The sequence below is a fragment of the Megalopta genalis genome, chromosome 11 (genome assembly GCF_051020955.1).
Source record: "Megalopta genalis isolate 19385.01 chromosome 11, iyMegGena1_principal, whole genome shotgun sequence".
NCBI lineage: Eukaryota > Metazoa > Arthropoda > Insecta > Hymenoptera > Halictidae > Megalopta > Megalopta genalis.
The window spans coordinates 11006555-11024672 of record NC_135023.1 but is presented as its reverse complement, the minus strand read 5'-3'; the positions used below and the strand labels follow the sequence as shown (position 1 = coordinate 11024672).

Here is an 18118-nt window from a genome sequence, read left to right as displayed (position 1 = left end):
TGACAGCGGCGTTGCCGAGAGCGTCATCTCGCGCCGATATCGTGTTCAGATGCATACACATAATTCACAGCAACCCGATACTTTCGGTTGTTACAACGTCGACGACCGCGCGAATTGTTTCAGATACCAGTGCAGCACCGCGGTATGGCGTTTCGTGTCGGGGAACTTCGTTTTGTGGAGTGTATGCATAGGTCGTGAATCGATCGAATGATTTTCTGTTCCGGGAACACTTTCCGATGGAACAGCTTTAATGGCTCGGCTAAGTGGTAATCGATTAATTGCTGATCAACGGACTGCGGATCCTTATGCAAAGCAGACACTTGTCGCATCTGTTGGAAGAAGCAGGAATTTAGAGATGACTGTTTGGATATTTTGAATTGATCATTAGAATAGAATGTAGAATGTAGAATATAGAGAAAATATATGTGTGTAGAGAGAATATTCTGAATATAGAATATAGAATATAAAATATAAAATATATGTAGAATATTCTGAATATAGAATATAGAATATATATATATATATATATAGAATATTCTGAATATAGAATATAGAATATAGAATATATGTAGAATATTCTGAATATAGAATATACAATATAGAATATAGAATATATGTAGAATATTCTGAATATAGAATATACAATATAGAATATAAAATATATGTAGAATATTCTGAATATAGAATATAGAATATAGAATGTATGTAGAATATTCCGAATACAGAATATAGAATATAGATTATAGATTATAGATTACAGAATATATGTAGAATATTCCGAATATAGAATATAGAATATAGAATATAGAATAAGGAATATAGAATATAGAATATAGAATATAGAATAAGGAATATAGAATATAGAATATAGAATATAGAATAAGGAATAAGGAATATAGAATATAGAACATAGAATATAGAATATAGAACATAGAATATAGAATATAGAATATAGAATATAGAATATAGAATATAGAATATAGAATATAGAATTTCTATATTCTATAAAGATGGGACATCGTCGAATAAAGGATGAAATAAATCCAGTCTTGGCATTATTATAAAACAATATACATTAATCAAATTTAAAGCTTCATAGATCTAGTGTTAAATTACAGATACATACTCGTTTCTGACATAAACGCATAAAATCGGCGGACTAAAAAATCGATCATTGTACGCTAAAGGATTTCCATCCGTAATTAAAGTAGGTAAATAAAGAAAGGTCCCGAGTGTCGCGCCGGGCCCAAAGGGTTAGGCATCTCGGTGGCGAGCCGAATGGTGACCCTCTTCCGCGTTTGGATCGCGAATACCGCAGTGACGACCGAATCCTCGTAAATCTCCCTGGCTGGCCACCCGCGCTCGCGTCGACCGTGCGAGAGATCGACGGACGCGGGGGCGGGAGGGAGAGGGGCCCGGAGAGAGGGCCAAAGACCGAGAGAGGGAAGAGAGAAGGCTCGAGGCGGGGACTTTTTGCTCGGTACACATGTGGCCAGCGGCGATTCGGTCCCGATAAAAGCTCGACCACGCTGCCCTCGGCTCGCGAGACCAGAGAAAAGGGCCAGAAGATCGGCACGCAAGCTGGAGCAACAGCGAGAAAGAGAAAGAGAGAGGGAGAGGGAGAGAGAGAGAGAGAGAGAGAGAGAGAGAGAGAGAGAACGCGGCCGGACCTCGCGGCTCTCCGACAAGTTGAGCGAATCGCGTGTGCGATGGTGCGCACATCCGCGCGCTGCGAAAGAACGGGACCGAGAGGAGGGCAGCGTGTGCCCAGAGCGCGTCGTGCACGTGCACGTGCACCCATCGCCACCAAAGAAATCATTCTTTCGCCGCGCCGACCGCACCGGCCGCCGATCACCGAGTGCCGACCTAATCAACCCCCGCTTCGACCGCTCCCACAACCCCTTGGTTCCGCGAAACGCGGGCCGGCTCGCTTTGCTGATCGATTCCCTCGGGGACCACGGCACACGTGCTTATGCTTAACAAGATAACTATGTATGTATTTTGAAAGTAACATCAAGAGAAATCTTTTTAACTATGTAATAATTAACCCTTTGCACTCGAGCGGTGACTCTGAGGCACCACTGAAATTTGTTATATCGTAGATAGATAATAAATATAATAAATATAATATATATAATAATAATAAAGATAATTTTTACATTAACAAAGTTTAGATTTTAAAAAATTGTTAAAAGTGTAACCATTGTGCAAGTCGCAAGATTCAATTTCACATGCATAAAGTGCACTTTGTCATATAAAATGAGAATACTATAAATCAGAACAATTATTTTAGATTTACAGTTAAAATAGTTTTTCTGACATATAGTATTTCCATTTTATATAATCTAGTGTATTTTATACGTTCGAAATTGAATTTTGAAATATGAACAGATTCGATACTATGTTGACATTATTTTGAAACGAGATGTAACAATTTTTAATGGCTCCTTAGAGTCGCCACTATAGTGCAAAGGGTTAAGTTATGTAGTACAATAATTTTTTTTATTATTAGGAGAAATGACCTCTTTAAGAAGCGTGAGCCTAAAATGTGTCGCAAACGGTGAGCGACGTAAGCGATGACTAACGAAGCACAGAGGAATCGTGAGACGAGATCAGGCCAACTCGAAGTCTTAGCACGTTAAATAAATAAATTGGAAATAAATTGTAATTACAGTAAATTCCTCTTAATTTTAAATCAACTTGTAAACAATAATGGACAGTTTGCGAAGAAAAGATACGATTATTAGAGCCTTGCACCTTTTCACAATTATTGACAATTGAAAAACTATAAAAATAAGTCGCGAGACTCTAATCATAGTATCTTCCCCTCACAAGGGGAATCCCAAGCATAATCTGAGTGTTGGAATTAAGAAGTAATTCCAAGGACTGTAATTCCAATTCCAATTTCTTTATTTAACGTGCTAGGACTTCAAGTTGGCCTGATCTCGTCTTACAATTTCTCTGTCACAAACTCGACATACAATGGCTGGAGTGGACATTATATAATTTTTCTACAAAACTTGAATCGCCTTCCGATGGAATAACATCTTACCTAAAGAGAAAAATGATGCTCTTGCGCAATATTCTGTCACGTTAGATCATCTTTATCCGACGTCTTAAACGAAACATCAGTATTCATGAACGCAAACCTATTCAGTTACAGTATTTCTTTTCTTCCTCGCATATTTTGTTCTTAATTACATACGTCTTTTATCTTATTAATACACTCGGCCTTTCCGTAGCCTTGTTATCATATTATTCGCTGTTATTGTTGTTGTTGTTGTCAACTTAAAACGATTGCTCAATTTTTATATCAAAAGGATTTGTCCCAAATTTTTTCACATTTATAGAATGGACCTTGCACCTCGTTTTCATAATTATTGACTATAAAAATAAGCCGAAGGAGAATTGAGGAGAATTTACTGCACTTTCTCCACACTTATACAGTTTTCCTCGTAACAATTATTCACATTCGAACAATGGACCGTGTACCTCTTTTTTATAATTGTTGACAAATGGCAACTATAATAAAAATAAACCGCGAGGCTCGAGTAATTGTATGCCCTCCTCCCTTGCCCACCCTTGTTTAGAAGCCGAAGGAAAATTGGGGAGTATTTACTGCACTTTCTCCACACTTATACAGTTTTCCTTGTAACAATTATTCACATTCGAACAATGGACCTTGTACCTCGTTTTCAAAATTGTTGACAAACGGCGACTATAAAAATAAGCCGCGAGGCTCGAGTAAATGTATGCCCTCCTCCCTTGTCCACTCTTGTTTAGAAGCCGAAGGAAAACTGGGGAAAATTTACTGCACTTTCTCCACACTTATACAGTTTTCCTCGTAACAATTATTTGTACCTTTTTTATATTCGTTCGTTTCATTTCGTCCTGGCCTGTACTTTCCCGGAGTATACTCGTCGCCGCACGAGATACACGCTATTTATTTATGACGAATATACTCGTCGAAAACAGCTAACCTATAAATTCCAAAACGCGCTTCCATCCCCTAAATTTTTTACATTAAAAATTAAAACAAATATCAAAGTTCAATTTATACGCTGTGCTATTATTTTTCGTTCATACTACCGGGACAAAGGTACATACAGTAATGTCTCTCTAATTGACGCTCAGATTCTCCACGGGAATGGACAATTTAGGAAGAGAAGATACGATTATTGGAGCCTTGCGGGTTGTTTTTATAGTTACGAATTGTCAACAATTATAAGAACGACACGCAAGGCTCGAACAATCGTATCTCCTCTTCCCACATTGTCCACAATTGATTTTTGTGCACAATCTGAGCGTCAGTTAGGGAGACATTACTGTAACTGATAAAGGAGATCGTTTCTCTCAAAGGAAAATCGGTGGTCGAATAATTTCAGAAAAAAAAGCAAAAAAAGAAAGAAGCGGAATAAGTCGACGGCGTAGATTGTGGGAGCACGAGCACCGTTCGTCGCCGCGGTAATAATTCAGCGGTGCGTATCGGGCCGTTCCACAAGTGGTTGCGGAGTGACAATGAGAAAGGGGGCGTGAGAGCGGAGGGTCTAATTTCTGTGGAACGGCTGTCGGGGTAATCGAGAAGAGTTGTGTGGAAGGGAAACGGTCGAGGGACGTACAAGTGGCCGGGAGAATTTACGAGTTTCCCAGAAAATCGCGGCCCAGACGGTTTTACGAGGTCGCTTAACATTCCCGCTCGTAAAGGTCCCACTTTCGCTTCGCGACGTCGCGGGAGGGTGGAGAGGGGGAGGGTGGCGCGTTCGGGCCGATAACGAGATGGAAACTCGATTCGAGGGATGGCCGGTTGCGCGACCTATTTTCGTAGCAGCTCTCTTGTTGGCGCCCCTTTAATTATTTATACGTCGCTGTGAAATCGTTTTACGAGCCTCCCGCGCCGCAACGAGCGTTTCCAAAGGGGTTCGTTCGGTCGAGTTCCCGAAGGGAAATAATAATGTCCGCGGGTTCTCGTTCGAGTCTCCAGAGCATCGATCCGATTTACGATCGAGCGGGCCCGCTGGGCACGCGGTCCGGGTCGGCTTGATCCGCTCGTAAACGACGAACGACTTGTTTCGTCTAATAGCTCAAAACACGGCCGCACCCCGCCACCCCTCCGGGCCCTTCTCGATAAATTTCCTCGCGGCCCTGTCAAAATAACGCCGCCGCGCGAGGAATAAATCTTCCGCGTGGAACGTTCTCTCGTGGATCGTTTGCCAACGATCTCTATCGGCTCGAAATCCGAGCCGAAATTCGCTGCCGGAGGTTTTACGAGCGCCTGCCTCCGAACGGAAACAAATAAACTAGGCCAAGTTTACTCTCGAGTTCCTCCTTCTTTTCGTGACTCGCCGGACGCTTTTAAAACTGTTCTAGCACCCTCTTCCACCGGCGATCTGCAACAAAAGCGGAAGCGAAAAATCAGTCGAGGAAGTTTCGTCGAGCGCGCGCCGGGCGACACGGCGCATCGCACCCTTGCGCGTCGCAACTCACCTATTCGGGTTCCAAGCTGTCTCGAGACGGTCTCGAGACCGTCGAGGCTTCGGCTCGATACGACTGCATAGGTAATAAACTGCGTTTATCAGCCCTCGATATCGATCCTCGTCCAGCCGAGGCGCGAAGAGCGCGCGCAAGTCTCGCGCGACAAAATCCTGAAAATTTCGACCGCCTGGAAGAAAATCACGACCGCCGGCGAGAATCGATCTCGGACGAGGAGAGGCCGAGGGCCGGGTGAAAAGGACGAAGGTCCGACCCGTTTTCGAGGACACTTGTTGCCGTTTCCCCGAGCTGTCACGGGCCGTGACGCGCGCGAAGAGGGTCGAAAGTGGCGCGCTGGTGGTTGGTGTTCCGCGCTCGAGCAGAGAGGATGATCGTCCGCGCAGCAGACGGTCACGGATACCATCTAGAGTTTCTCGGCTGTCCGGCTGCGTTCCCTCAAAGTTTCGTGGCCGCACCGCTCTCGCGGAGCAGACCGTTTGGTTTTTCTTACGTTCGGTTCGTTTGACACTTGATAGCGCTCGAGCGTGGATAGCTGCGCGTACAGCGACTCATCGTTCTGGCTTCTTTGCGCGAGATCGCTCCGGCTCGAACACTCGCGCGAGCCATCTTCCTTCTCCACCTCCTTCTCCTCTTCCTCTTCTTCTTCATCGTCGTCTTATTCTCCTCCTCCGCCGTCCTCCTCCGCCATCCGCTGGGTCTTTCTCTCCCGGCCGTGTTCCACGAGAAGTTTCTTGCAGCTTGTTGCTCGTCCGTCAGATACGATCTTTCCTGTTTGATAAATCACTACCGGAAATTCCGGCAAAAAACCGCATCGCTCGTTCGCGCTCCAGATACCGGATCGGCACCGCTCGCGAGCTCGCGCGCGCGCCCAGAATCCGTGGCCCTCCGCGCGGAGAAAGCCCGAGACCGCGCGCGCTTCTCGCCCCATTTTTCCCCATTTTCCCCTGACAATGCTCGCGATTGTGCCCGCTCCTTGCGTAACCGCGCGATCCTCGCGCTTCCGCGAACCGATGTATCGCGCGAGACGATCGGCGATCCCGTTTTTTCCACGGCGAAACATCCTCGAGGCTCTTTCCGACGGCTTTTCGGCCTTTTTTTTTCTTCTTCTTTTTCGCGGTCGGAGAGCGCCTCGAGGCCCATCAATTTCGTGGCGCGTGCGGCGACCGGCCACGATCGGGACACAGAGGCCCCTTTGTCCTGGTATTTATTTATTACCCAACAATTATATCGCGACGGCGAACCGGAAATTACCGGGAGTCGAGGCTCCGGGGACCGATCCGCCGACTTTTTCACTTTCGCTTCGTTTCGGACGGCGATACTTACCGCTCGCGATTGCGGCTGTCAGACGGTGGTGGCACGTTCCCGAAGCGTCCCCGTCGATTCGCAAACAAAATCAGCTTTCACAATGATCTCAGAATCATATCCATCTGTCAAATCATTGTGAAAACCAGTTTCGTCTTAGCCGGCCCAGGATCCGGGGCTCGGGCGCACTCGCGTCCGAGCGCAGCCTGCAATCAGACGTATCCCGTGATTAGGTTAACGAGCGCGTCCGCCACCTTGGATCGCGTGGGATCCGAGAGGACCGTCGCTGAATGTGTATCGCGACCGGTTATTCCGCGAACCTCCGAAAATAAACGCCTAGACGCGTGCCAGACGCCGAAATTCGGCGACGAGCACCTCTCTCTCTCTCTCTCTCTCTCTCTCTCTCTCTCTCTATCTCTCTGCTGTCGCAATCCCGAGGATCGACCTGGCTCCGAGGTGCTTTCGATTTCGGATCCGCCGGGCCCCGGCGTCGGGCCCGTTTTATCGTCCCACGAGAGCGCCACGCGGACGAGCGCGGCGGATCATCGTGACCCGATGGAATGCGTGGAACGATGATCGGTGATATTTAAACGATCATCGATCCTCCGGCGTCGGCTCGACTTGGGAGGTTTTCATCGTCCCTCCGGAGGGGTCCCACGATTCGAAAGCTCGCGGCTGATGGAACAGGCTCACGGTCAAACCTGAAGCGGCGACGCGATCGAACCGGGACAGCGGCGTCGTCTTTTTCAGGATTAGCGTGGTGCTCGGCTCGCTAATTAGAGAACGGCTCGATTTTTCCGCGGCGATACGAGCGGCGCGATATCGCGAATCATTAAGAACGAGGCCGGCCGCGATCGCCGTGGCGGCCGGCGGTCGGATCGCCCGGCGATCCGTCCGAGACCGGAGCGATCCCTTCGCGGCGGTTACACGGCGACGTGCCGCGAGCGGAACGTGAGGATCGGTAGGCCTACACTATTTTGCACGTGCGCTATCAGCGGTGGCCGATAACGCGCTGACGGTTACACGAACCACCGATAAAGATACCGCGCGACCCCGCGACCCTGCCGCGATTCCGTGGAATCGAGAGACCGGCGAGCGAGCCTTCGACGACGCAGAGGAGGCCGGCCGGCGAGCATTCCGGAGCTGGTGTACACGCGGGCCCGGCAGGAATCGGCCGATCCCGGGCTGAATCGCGGCCACTGTCCTCCTCCGTCGGCGATGTCAACCAGGTCGGGATGAAATTAAAAGAGATACGGCCGAGAGCGGACGCTGCCCGATATCGTAACGGCCCGGGAACACGTCGGACGGACATACCGCGCCGATTATCGTATCGTGAATCCTTCCGAGAATTAGACCGCTAGTTTTATCTAATTAACGCGGCCGCGCTCCCCCCGTCAGCCCGGTCGTAAATATTAACGAGCCGAGGATCGTTCCGTTCCGTGGAAACGAAGAAGATGGATTCTTTCGGCGTATCTCTTATCGCCCTGCCGGGAGCTGATTATTTCAAATTAATCGCGCGCAATTATTTAAAGCGCGTCGAGCTATCGAACGAGAAACAGATCGCGGACCGAGACTCGCGCCCTCTCGACGACGTTATCGACCGTGTCCGCGATCGATTTTACCGACGAGAGGCATCGTACCGGCGGCCGGTACACGATCCACCAATGCTAAAGCGGACCGCTGCTTTATCGACGGACGCTAAGAAGATCTAGGGAAATATTTGGCCGGTACTGCAGGGAACTGCTGCTACCGCAGCGACCAGCGAACAGTTTTTTCTTCTTTTTTTTATTAAACGAACGTCGATTAATTCTAGGAACTCGCGACGGACTGCTCCCGGTACGCTAGATTCTGTGAATCTATTCCGCGCAATTAGGGACACGGTTCTGGTTCTGCGAAGCGGACCGGCCACTCCCTGGGGAATTTCTAGAGGACACCGAGGAAAGGGGGTCGTCCCACGGTCTCCCCCTGCGCGAGGGAAAGGAAAATTGGATCGGAGGAAGCGGGCGCGGGCAAGCTCGCGTCAGGGCGTAGTAAGAGGAAGAGGCGTAAAAGTCATTCAGACCAGCGTCGAGCCATTGATAGAGGCGACGAAGCGAGGTCAGCTATTTGTACGCGTGACAGACCCCTCCAGAGAATCTCGCGTGCGAACGCGTAGATGGAGGCGAACACGCGCGTCCACGGTACGCGCGCGTTCCGTCGCGCCGCGCGTACGAAATGCAGCGATTTAGTGGCTCCGACAGAGGCCCCCGAGAGAGGGCCTACAGGAAGCCTCCGGCAAAAAGAGAGTTCTCGTACGGGGATTATCTGGGTCTCGTCGGAGCTTACTCGTGATTCATGGTATTATTTTCGTCTTGTCGCCCCGGTCCGCTTCTTCGGACCGCCTCGGACAGTTTCGCGCGCCGATCGAATCCGTTTCGAAACGCGCGCCCGCTCGCGCGCGCGCGCGCGTGCGTTCGATCCTCGTCGCGGACTTTTCAAAATTCCGTCGCGCCTTCTCGCGAACGCGGCGCGACAACGATGACGTAGCGACGACGGAGGGAAAAAAAGAAGACGGTGACGCAACCGGCGGTTCGGCCGAAAAAATATTAACAGGGATCGATATTATTATATAACTCGCTGGAGGAGCTCGCGTCACGGTCGGCGGCGGCGACGACTACGTCGGCTGCATCGCGATTCGCGAGCGTTCTCCCGTCCCTTCCGACGATCGCGTTCGATCGATTACGGGCAATCGGGCCGCGTAGCAAAGACGGATCTTTTCCATGCAAGACCGATCGCGAGGAACACCTTGACAAGGCTGCCACTCTTGGAATTCGCTTCTCTCTCGGCATACCGACAGAGTGAGTAATTGAGCGGGCCTGTGCGCGAGCGAGACGCCGCTGGAGGGAGAGAGGAAGCGGAGGAGAAAAATATTGCCGAGAGAGAGAGAGAGAGCGAGAGAGAGAGAGAGAGAGAGAGAAGGAGCTGGCAAAAAGAGAGAGACAGCCAGAGAGCGAGAGAGAAAGACAGAAGGAAGAAGTTGCGCTGTGAATAACTACGCACACCGACCGAAAGAACCGTAACTTCGAAAAGTGTCACGAGACGAACAAGCGCGCGCGCGCGCCCGGCGTGCGGCGCGGCGACACTTCTTTCCTTTATTTTTTTTTCTGGTTCGTGACCCGCCGCGAACTACGCGAAAATAGGCCGGCCAACCGGACCTACGACCACCGGCGACCGTTCATCGGAATTCGACGGAATTCGCGACACGTTTTGCCGCCGAATCGAGCGACGCGCGCGCTCCCCGACGAGCCCGATCGGCCGGAAAAGAAATCTTTCGCGGCGTATCCCGGCCGCTGTTGGGCGCTCCTACGAGCTGATGCAACGGCTCGCGACAAGAAGCCTGCTGGATTTCCCACGGTGGCTGGATTAAAGACTTGTAATCGATATCGAAAAAGCGGCGCGGCGTTGCGCGCGGCCTGCGCCGACTATCGAAAGCCGCGACAGGAAAAGAGGGCCACCGAACCAAAGAAACGAAACGGCACCGCCAGAGAGGTTGCTGAACTTTCTACGAACACGACCGGCTAGAACGGCCTCGCTCGCATCGCCGGTTTAGCCGCGTTTAGAAGCAACAGGGGCGAGCGCGCGCGCGTCGTCGCGCGACGCGGACCCTGTTTCAAGTTCGCGTTCCCGGAACTTTCGCCGCCGAAAGCACCGGCGACCGAAGGAAAGCTGGAAGCGCCGCGGCCACGGCGCCGAAACTTTCCGGCGAGCAAAGCTCTTTTTGCCGCGGACGACTTTTGCGGCGAACGGCCAGAGAAACGGGAAAATTGCGCTCGGCCAAATGAATCACTCGGGGACTCACCGCGCGCGGCCAGAGGCGGCTCCGTCGCCGTCGCCGGCGCGATCTCGCGCTCGCTAACGCGTCATCCTGCTATTCTTGGCCCGGCTAATTGCTCTAATTAAGAGGATCGCGACTCTGGAATAACTCGACGGGTTTATATTTGTCCGCGGCGAGGATGGCGGAACGGTACGGACGTTTGAAGACCGTCCGGGTGGCAACCGATCGGGGGGCGCGACGCGGCCCGACGCGGTTCGACGCGGCTCGGCACGGCGGTCCCGGGCGCCGCGGGAATAAAAGGCGCTAGATCTCCGAGAGATCCTGCGGTCGCTGTTCTACGCGACCTCCTTCGGTCCGGGGAGCCTTCGATCTCCGTTGGACGGTTTCTCGGGAAAATGACGATCCGGTTGGCGGCCGTGGAGGCACGCGCGCGCGCGGAGAGAGGGAGTTAACAGAAGACGAAGTCAAAAGCGGCGGCCAATCGGAGCGGAGAAGCGGGTTTGCGAAAAAGTAGGACCGGAACGACGGGTCTCCGCTGGGACGCTATAATTTTTGTCGAATTAAGTAAAACGGTCGGATCCGATCGGCGGGGAATCGGGAACGGCGGTTCTCTCTCTCTCTCTCTCTCGCCCCAGATGGAATAAAGATAAACTCTGAAAATTTTCTGCGCCGTTTGGTACCCGATGCCGCGGGGAACGCCGATCGGGGGCAGGGGGGGGGGGCGAAGGACGCGAGCGAAGGGGCGAGAGGGTGGCGGAGGAGGAGCGCGCGCGATTTCGTGGTAGATTTGGTAAAGTTTCGCGGAACACGCGCAGGGACGTCTTCATCGCGTAACCGGGACCCGATACGGCCGACGACCACTCGAAGCCGAACCTGTGGAAGAAGGAGGAGGAGAAGACGAAGGAGAAGACGAAGACGAAGAAGAAGAGAAGAGAAGGAAGAAGAAGAAGAGAAAAGAAGGAAGAAGAAGAAGACGACGACGAAGAGGGAACGACCGGCGAGAACTCCCCCGGAGAGGGAGAAGGAGCTAAAGAGGAGGAAGAGAAGGAGGAGGACGACCACCTATACAAGGACCTACGCGGCCAGTGGGAATGGAATGCAGGTACGAGTCCAGTCTCCGACTTTACTCTTGCCTCCTCACCTCCTGACCAGCCTCCTCCACCGCCTTCTCGTTCTTTTCTTCTTCCTCCTCTTCTTTTCCCTTCGGTATCTCTAGGGAGTCGATCCGCTGCTCACCGAATCACCGTCGTGTTCCACCTACCGGCTTCACCACCTACTACCTACTACCACCTTGCCCGGTTCCCGTGCCTCTTCTACCACTATACTGCTGCTACTACTAATAATACTATCACCGCCGCTATTGTCGCCGTCTTCCAACCGATCTTCGGCTTCCACTCCGCCGACTGCCACCGCTCCCGACGCCGCGCCGCGTCTCCTCCGCCGCGGCCTCGTTTCTCTCTCTCTCTCTCTCGTCGAAAAATCTCGCTCTCCCCCCCTCCGGAGATCGGACACGCTTTTCGCGTTCGATGGACCCCCGCGGATCCCGGAGAACGAGGATAACAGAGCGCGGTGTTTCCTTTTCTTCTTTTTTCAATCTAGAACGCGCGAAGCTCGAGCGCGAGGCGCTGCGCGGCGCGATAAATCGAGATCGAATTTGGCGATTAGGGTCGATCACCCAGCACCGGTGGCGGTGGAAAGGGTCCGCGAGAGTGGAATGCGGTCGCCCTGCCATGCCGTGGGAGACAGCCCAGCGGCCGGCCTACTACTAGCATCGACGCGCCAGCGGACTGGCTCGGGACCGCAGAAACATCGAAATCCGCGCGGCGCGAGCAGGAGCCGAGCGCGTTCATTGAAATATCCGCGGACGATCCCGCTCGGTCGAGCTCCGAAAATAATTGAGATCCGCGTGTCGCGGCGGCGTCGTTATCGGAGGGATAACGCGACGAGAGCCGCCCGCCGCCGCCTTGGTCGTCGATCCGACACAGAGAGAGAGAGAGAGAGGAGGGAGCCCGCGGAAAAGGGATCGCGCACCAACCGCAGAGCGAGCGAGCGAGCCCTCCGCTTCACGGCATTCCTCTGGAACGCGCGCGTTTGGTATTCCGCGCGGCGTTCGCACGATGATACTCGTGGCGTACTTCCACGACACTCGAGGAGACCGATTGACGGCGGAGTAAGCCGGTCGTCGCGAGCCTTCTCCGAGCGATCGTGCCGGAATGCGTTACCAAAGGGTAAACCTGTACGCGCGGGGAAAAGTGACGAGCCGGCCCCGCGGCCCGGAGAGAGAGAGAGAGAGAGAGAGAGACGTCCCGGAATAACTCGTTGCTCTTCGCTCTCTCGCTCGCCGATTTGTTCCGCCGACGCCACCGCACCCCCTTTAAACCGAGGATCACGTCCCGCGCCCGGCGATCCACCTCGGAGAAAGCCGCGAAAGATTAAGATCGATCGTCCTGCCGATCTTTCCTTTCCGACGGCGGATCGGCGTCCTTGTCCGGCCGGGTCCGTCGACGGACGCCGTTTCCGGCGCTCTCAAGGTGTCGCGCAAACGGTGACGCGAACTCGTCGTTTCAAGGCTGCGATTCCGCCATTATAATATGATAATTCATCGATAATCCCGATGAATAATGGAGCACGCTCCGCGATGGTGTGCGTTATGTCATTGTCAATCCCGACGTGTTACGATGCGACGCGATGCGCCGCGCCGCGCCGCGCCGCGAAGAGTGGGCCGCTTCATAATGGATTAGGCTTCGATTCATAGGTCCGGCGAGGCGCGTGGCACGTTTTCGCGGCCGACGTATCGTCGCCACCTCGAATCGCGTCGGATTGTTTTTCCCCGTCGCGAGCAGATAACTCGAGGGGCCCGCGCTCCTCGTTGACGGGAGAATCTGCCGCGCGGTTTCGCGAGTCAACGACGATCGGAAAGCAGCTCGGTGCCCATCGGGTCAGCTGTGCGCGAGGTTCTTCCCGTTGGAAGGCAAATAGAGCTCGGATCGAGCGAATCGACGTCGGACGTCGGAAAAACAAGACGCATCGTTCGGACGGGACCGAGTGCCGCAGAAGAAGAGGCTCGCCGACGGTGTGTTCGGCTGTCCGATCGGACGGTACTTCAATCGCGAAGATCGATCATCGTCGGCACGGGTCACTGCGTCCGGGTCGAACGAAGTTGCAGAAGAATCGAAGCGACCGCAGCGGTTCTCAAACGATGCGCCGAGGACATGGATGCGTCCGTCCACGATTCTGAATCGCCGGATTCGCGCGGCTGACTGGTCGGCAAACCGGCGAAAAACGCGTCGAAATCACGGCGGACCGCGTGGCGGCGTGTCCGGATCCGAGAATAAAACGGAAAGCGAGACCTTGGCACGGATCTGCCGAGCAATAATAGCAACAGCGGAGCTACCGTTCTGTTTTTTCGCGACGACCGTCGATCGACGGACGCGCGCCGAGCGACAATAAACGCGCGCCGCGCGGTCACTGCATCGTCGGCGCGGTTTCGCCGCGGATCGATAACACAGCCGGTCAATATTTAATCGCGGACACCTTCGACCTCGCGAATCCTCTGGCACCGATCCCTGACGCTCCGTTTCTTTCCGCGAACGATTCGCGCGTCCCGGAACGACGCGACGTTCCATCGCGTCGCGTCGCGTTCGCGCGATCTCGGCGTCGTTGGGCGACACTGTCGCGGCAACATCGAAATAGGAATGCCCGAGACAGATCTCGCCGGTGTATATGCAACGGGCCAACGCGGGCAACCGCGTCTTACCGCGCAGGTATAGCCTCGGCGTGAGAGCAAAGCGATTCAAAAAGTCGCACGGCGACTCTCTCGGACAACGAGATCGCTCGGACGCGCGCGAACAAGCGAGCCGGGGATCGGACGGAGAGACGAGCACAGGCGGGACGGAGAGACGGAGAGCCAGCCGGCCGGCTCTGCTTCCACGAAATCCTGAATGCACCTTTCAACCGCGCGCGCGTCGACCGTTTGAAGGAATTTGCCTGGCCGCGCGCGCGTCTTCTATCTTCGATCCATCGAACTCGCGGCGACCGGGCAGAACCGGCTCCGCAAACTTTCGATTCCTTTGCCAGCCGTTCGCTGTTCCTCGCCGGGGAGAGAGACAGAGAGATAGATAGGTAGATAGAAAGAGAAAGAGAGAAGAGCATGGTTTGCGGGTCGCGGAACGGATCGTCGGCACTTCCTCTGGATATATCTGGAGGTGTTCGCTAGACAAGTTTTCGCGGGAGCACAATGAGCCGTGTTCGGAGTCGCGGCTGCGCCGGTGCGATCCTACAACGGGAGCAGCAGCTGGTGTCCCCCTTCAGGTGAGAGAAAAAAGGAGGCAACGGGAGCAGGAAAGAAAAGAGACCGAGACCGAGACCAAGATTAAAAGACAGAGACAGAGACGGAGACTGAGACAGAAGAAAGAGGAAGGAAGAAAGAAAAGACGGAAGCTCCCGCTTCATAGACGGAGCAGGAAAAAAGTGTGAGAGCGTCTGTGGAGAAGGCGAGAGAGAGAGAGAGAGAGAGAGAGAGAGAGAGAGAGAGAGAGAGAGAGAGAGAGAGAGAGAGTCTGCAGAGAAGGCGAGAGGCCCGCAGGAGCCCGTTTCGCGGAGTTTTCGCGTTCCGCTCGGTCTAATCGCGTCGAAGAAAGGAGGACCGGGAGCCCGAAAAAGGGGGCTCGGGATGGGCACGTGTCTCGGCCAGGACATCTGCCTCTGAAAAGGACCCACTGTTACGTCCCCATTATATCGTTTACCTTGCCAGCGAACCGCATCCCTTCCTTCCACGCTCTCCCGTCTTCCTTTCCCCCCTACCTCGGGGACAGAACCGTCTAAGACGAGCAGCTGCCGCCCTTTTCCCTCTGTAAACCGGACTACGCACCTGCCCTTCGAGTTAAGAGAGGGTGACCGTTAGCCAGGCTCGCGGTAAAATCCTTGCCGACGTTTCGAGGAAAACCGATCCCGTAGGGCTCCCGGATCGTCGCCGAATCTCCGTCGACGACGATGACGACGACGATGAGGAGGAGGCGGAAGAGGACCGTTTCGCTCGCTCGCTCGCGAGGTCGCCGAAAGATTCATGCGCGCGCGCGTTCCAATCGACGATCGTCTGGGCCGGAAGGAGAGCGGCGCGGATGATCGGTGCTGTAACCCGTCTCGGCGCGGGCTAAAACTGCACGCGCGTGACCGTTTTAAATCCAGCACGCGTGCACGAGTGTCTCGGAAACGGTCACCGCGAGCAAACGAGCGAACGAGCGAACGAGCGAGCGAGCTGGCTAGCTGGCTGGCTAGGTAGCTGGCTGCCGGTCTGCACGGGGATGGTCAGCGGATCGTAGGTGACGGAATGTAACAAGCGTCGCGGCGCTTCTATTTCTGATCCTCGGACGTCGACCCGCAGACGGCTCCCAGACTACACGCTAATAACCGCGCGAGAGGACCTCGGCCGGAGGATCAGGGAGGGAGCGGTGCCGAGGGGGACGCGGGGTGGTGCCGAGAGGAGGGACGGGGAGAGACGAGGAGAGCCGTGTTTGTCTCGATCCGTAAACACGTGCTCGGGGATCTTTCCGTACAAGCTCCGCGAGAACTGGGTCGTCCAGTGCGCGTCTCAACGCGTCGCGTCGCGTCGCGTCGCGTCTGACCGCGGCCCTCCGTTTCCACTGCATCGGTCAAATAGATGCAGAGCGATTCGAAAATATACCGGGGCGAGGAGCTTGGACGCGGTCGCCACGCCGTTTCTGTTCCGGGAAGGCATACCTCTCTTCTCCTAGGCCCTGGCACGCGCGAGACAGCTCGAGCAGAGCGCCGCGGTATTCGCGCGGAAAAATCGAAACCGTCGCGTCGCGTCGTCTCGAACCGCCGTCTAGTCCTGCCAGAGCCATCGTGCGACACCCCCGCCTCCCTCCTCGGGTCGATGAGGCTGCTCCGATCTGCAACAAAAAGAGAGGAGACGCTGTAGCGCGCGTGCACAAGCGATCAAAGCGCTCTCAGGTAAAAATTGATTCGTCGATGGCCCCGGCAAAGAGGAGAGAGAGAAAGAGAGAGAAAGAGCAAGAAAGAGAGAGCAACATCGACGTAGAGGAGAAAGAGAGAGAGAGAGAGAGAGAGAGAGAGAGTCTCTCTGCTCTCGATCGCCGCGTCGGCGAAGGGAAGCTTTAAAAGGGGCGGCACACCGTCGCGTCTCGTCGTCATTGGGATTCTAACCGAGCTTGTCCCCGCTTTTAAATGAACGACCCCTCTCGCGCTACGAAATCGTTTGCGTACGCGCGCCGGCCGCCTATGCACACGCATGCACGCGCCGCACGAACGCACCGCACCGGGCGGACGAATACCTTCTAGGTACGAAAGGAAGCGAACTTCCTTCCTACGTCCGATGTCACGCGCAACCACCGTTTATATAATCCATCCTGTGACGTCACGTTGTTTAATCCATTCATTACCGAGAGCCGGCTCTCTCGCTCTTTCTTCTTCTGTCTCCCACGCGGCCGAAACAACGCGCGGGTCCATGGAGCGCGCGCTCCGAACCCGCGCCGACCGGAAGTCGCTCCGTGCTTCGCTTTCTCGAATCGTTCGTTCGTTCGTTTCCCCGCTTTGACGAACCGAACTGCCACGCGATCGTTCGTTTACGAGTTTCTTTACCTCGCGAGTGGCTCGGCCGGCTCGGCTCGGCGCAACCCGCGATATACAACTCTTCAACGCCGCGACAAATTGACGGCGTCAGGGATGCACGTTTTATTTCGCTGGATGCCAGCGCGCGATTGACTTATGCGCATCACAAAAGATCGGCGCACATTGTGTTCGCTTTTCCCATTATTTAAATGCGCGAGATACGACGCCGCGTTGCCGGAGGGCCGCGCGGCACACACCGTTCACGGACTGGCTGCATTTAAACTTAATAATCCCATGCATTATACGGACCATAACTATTCGCCGGCTTCTCTCTTCTGCAAACTTCTTTGCTTCTTCGTCGGCGAGCGCGCCGACGTTTGCTCGCGCGTTTCTGCCTTCGGTGTGTAAGACGGAGATTCTTTTTTTATTTGGATCTTGTAACGAGAATTACCGTCCTCGCGAATTACTACTGTGCCGCGATTAGGATCTTTGTCTGTGTTGTTCGATGAAGAGAATCGAACGAGAGAAATCTATCGCGATCGTCGCGATGATTCTTTTATTATGTACTGCAACGAGTTTTATTTAAATAAATAAATCGATAATAGAGAGAAAATCTTGATCTGGAAAGGTCGATGATCGACTCGCGATTAAAAATATCGGTAACAATTGGATCGCAAGTTCCGAGTATTTATCAGACATATAAAAATTGTCCAAGTTACAGTAATGTCTCCCTAACTGACGCTCAAATTGTCCATAAAAATGGACAATTTGGAAAGAGGAGATACGATTATTCGAGCCTTGCAACTCGTTTTTGTAGTTGTCGATAATTCGTAACTATAGAGACAAACCGCAAGGCTCGACTAATCGCATCTCCTCTTCCCAAATTGTCCATTTTTGTGCGCAATCTGAGCGCGACATTAA

The 18118-nt window shown here is 53.4% G+C and overlaps 1 long non-coding RNA gene across 1 annotated transcript in view; it reads right to left on the bottom strand.

Annotated features, from left to right (window-relative positions):
* Positions 1–1055: 1055 nt before the first annotated feature.
* LOC143260241 (uncharacterized) overlaps positions 1056–18118 on the bottom strand; it is a 32539-nt gene continuing 15476 nt past the window's right edge. The window contains exons 2-3 of the long non-coding RNA XR_013034364.1: positions 5485–16518; positions 1056–5387 (exon numbers count right to left, since the gene is read on the bottom strand). This is a non-coding gene — a long non-coding RNA (uncharacterized LOC143260241). The remainder of the gene's footprint in view (positions 5388–5484; positions 16519–18118) is intronic.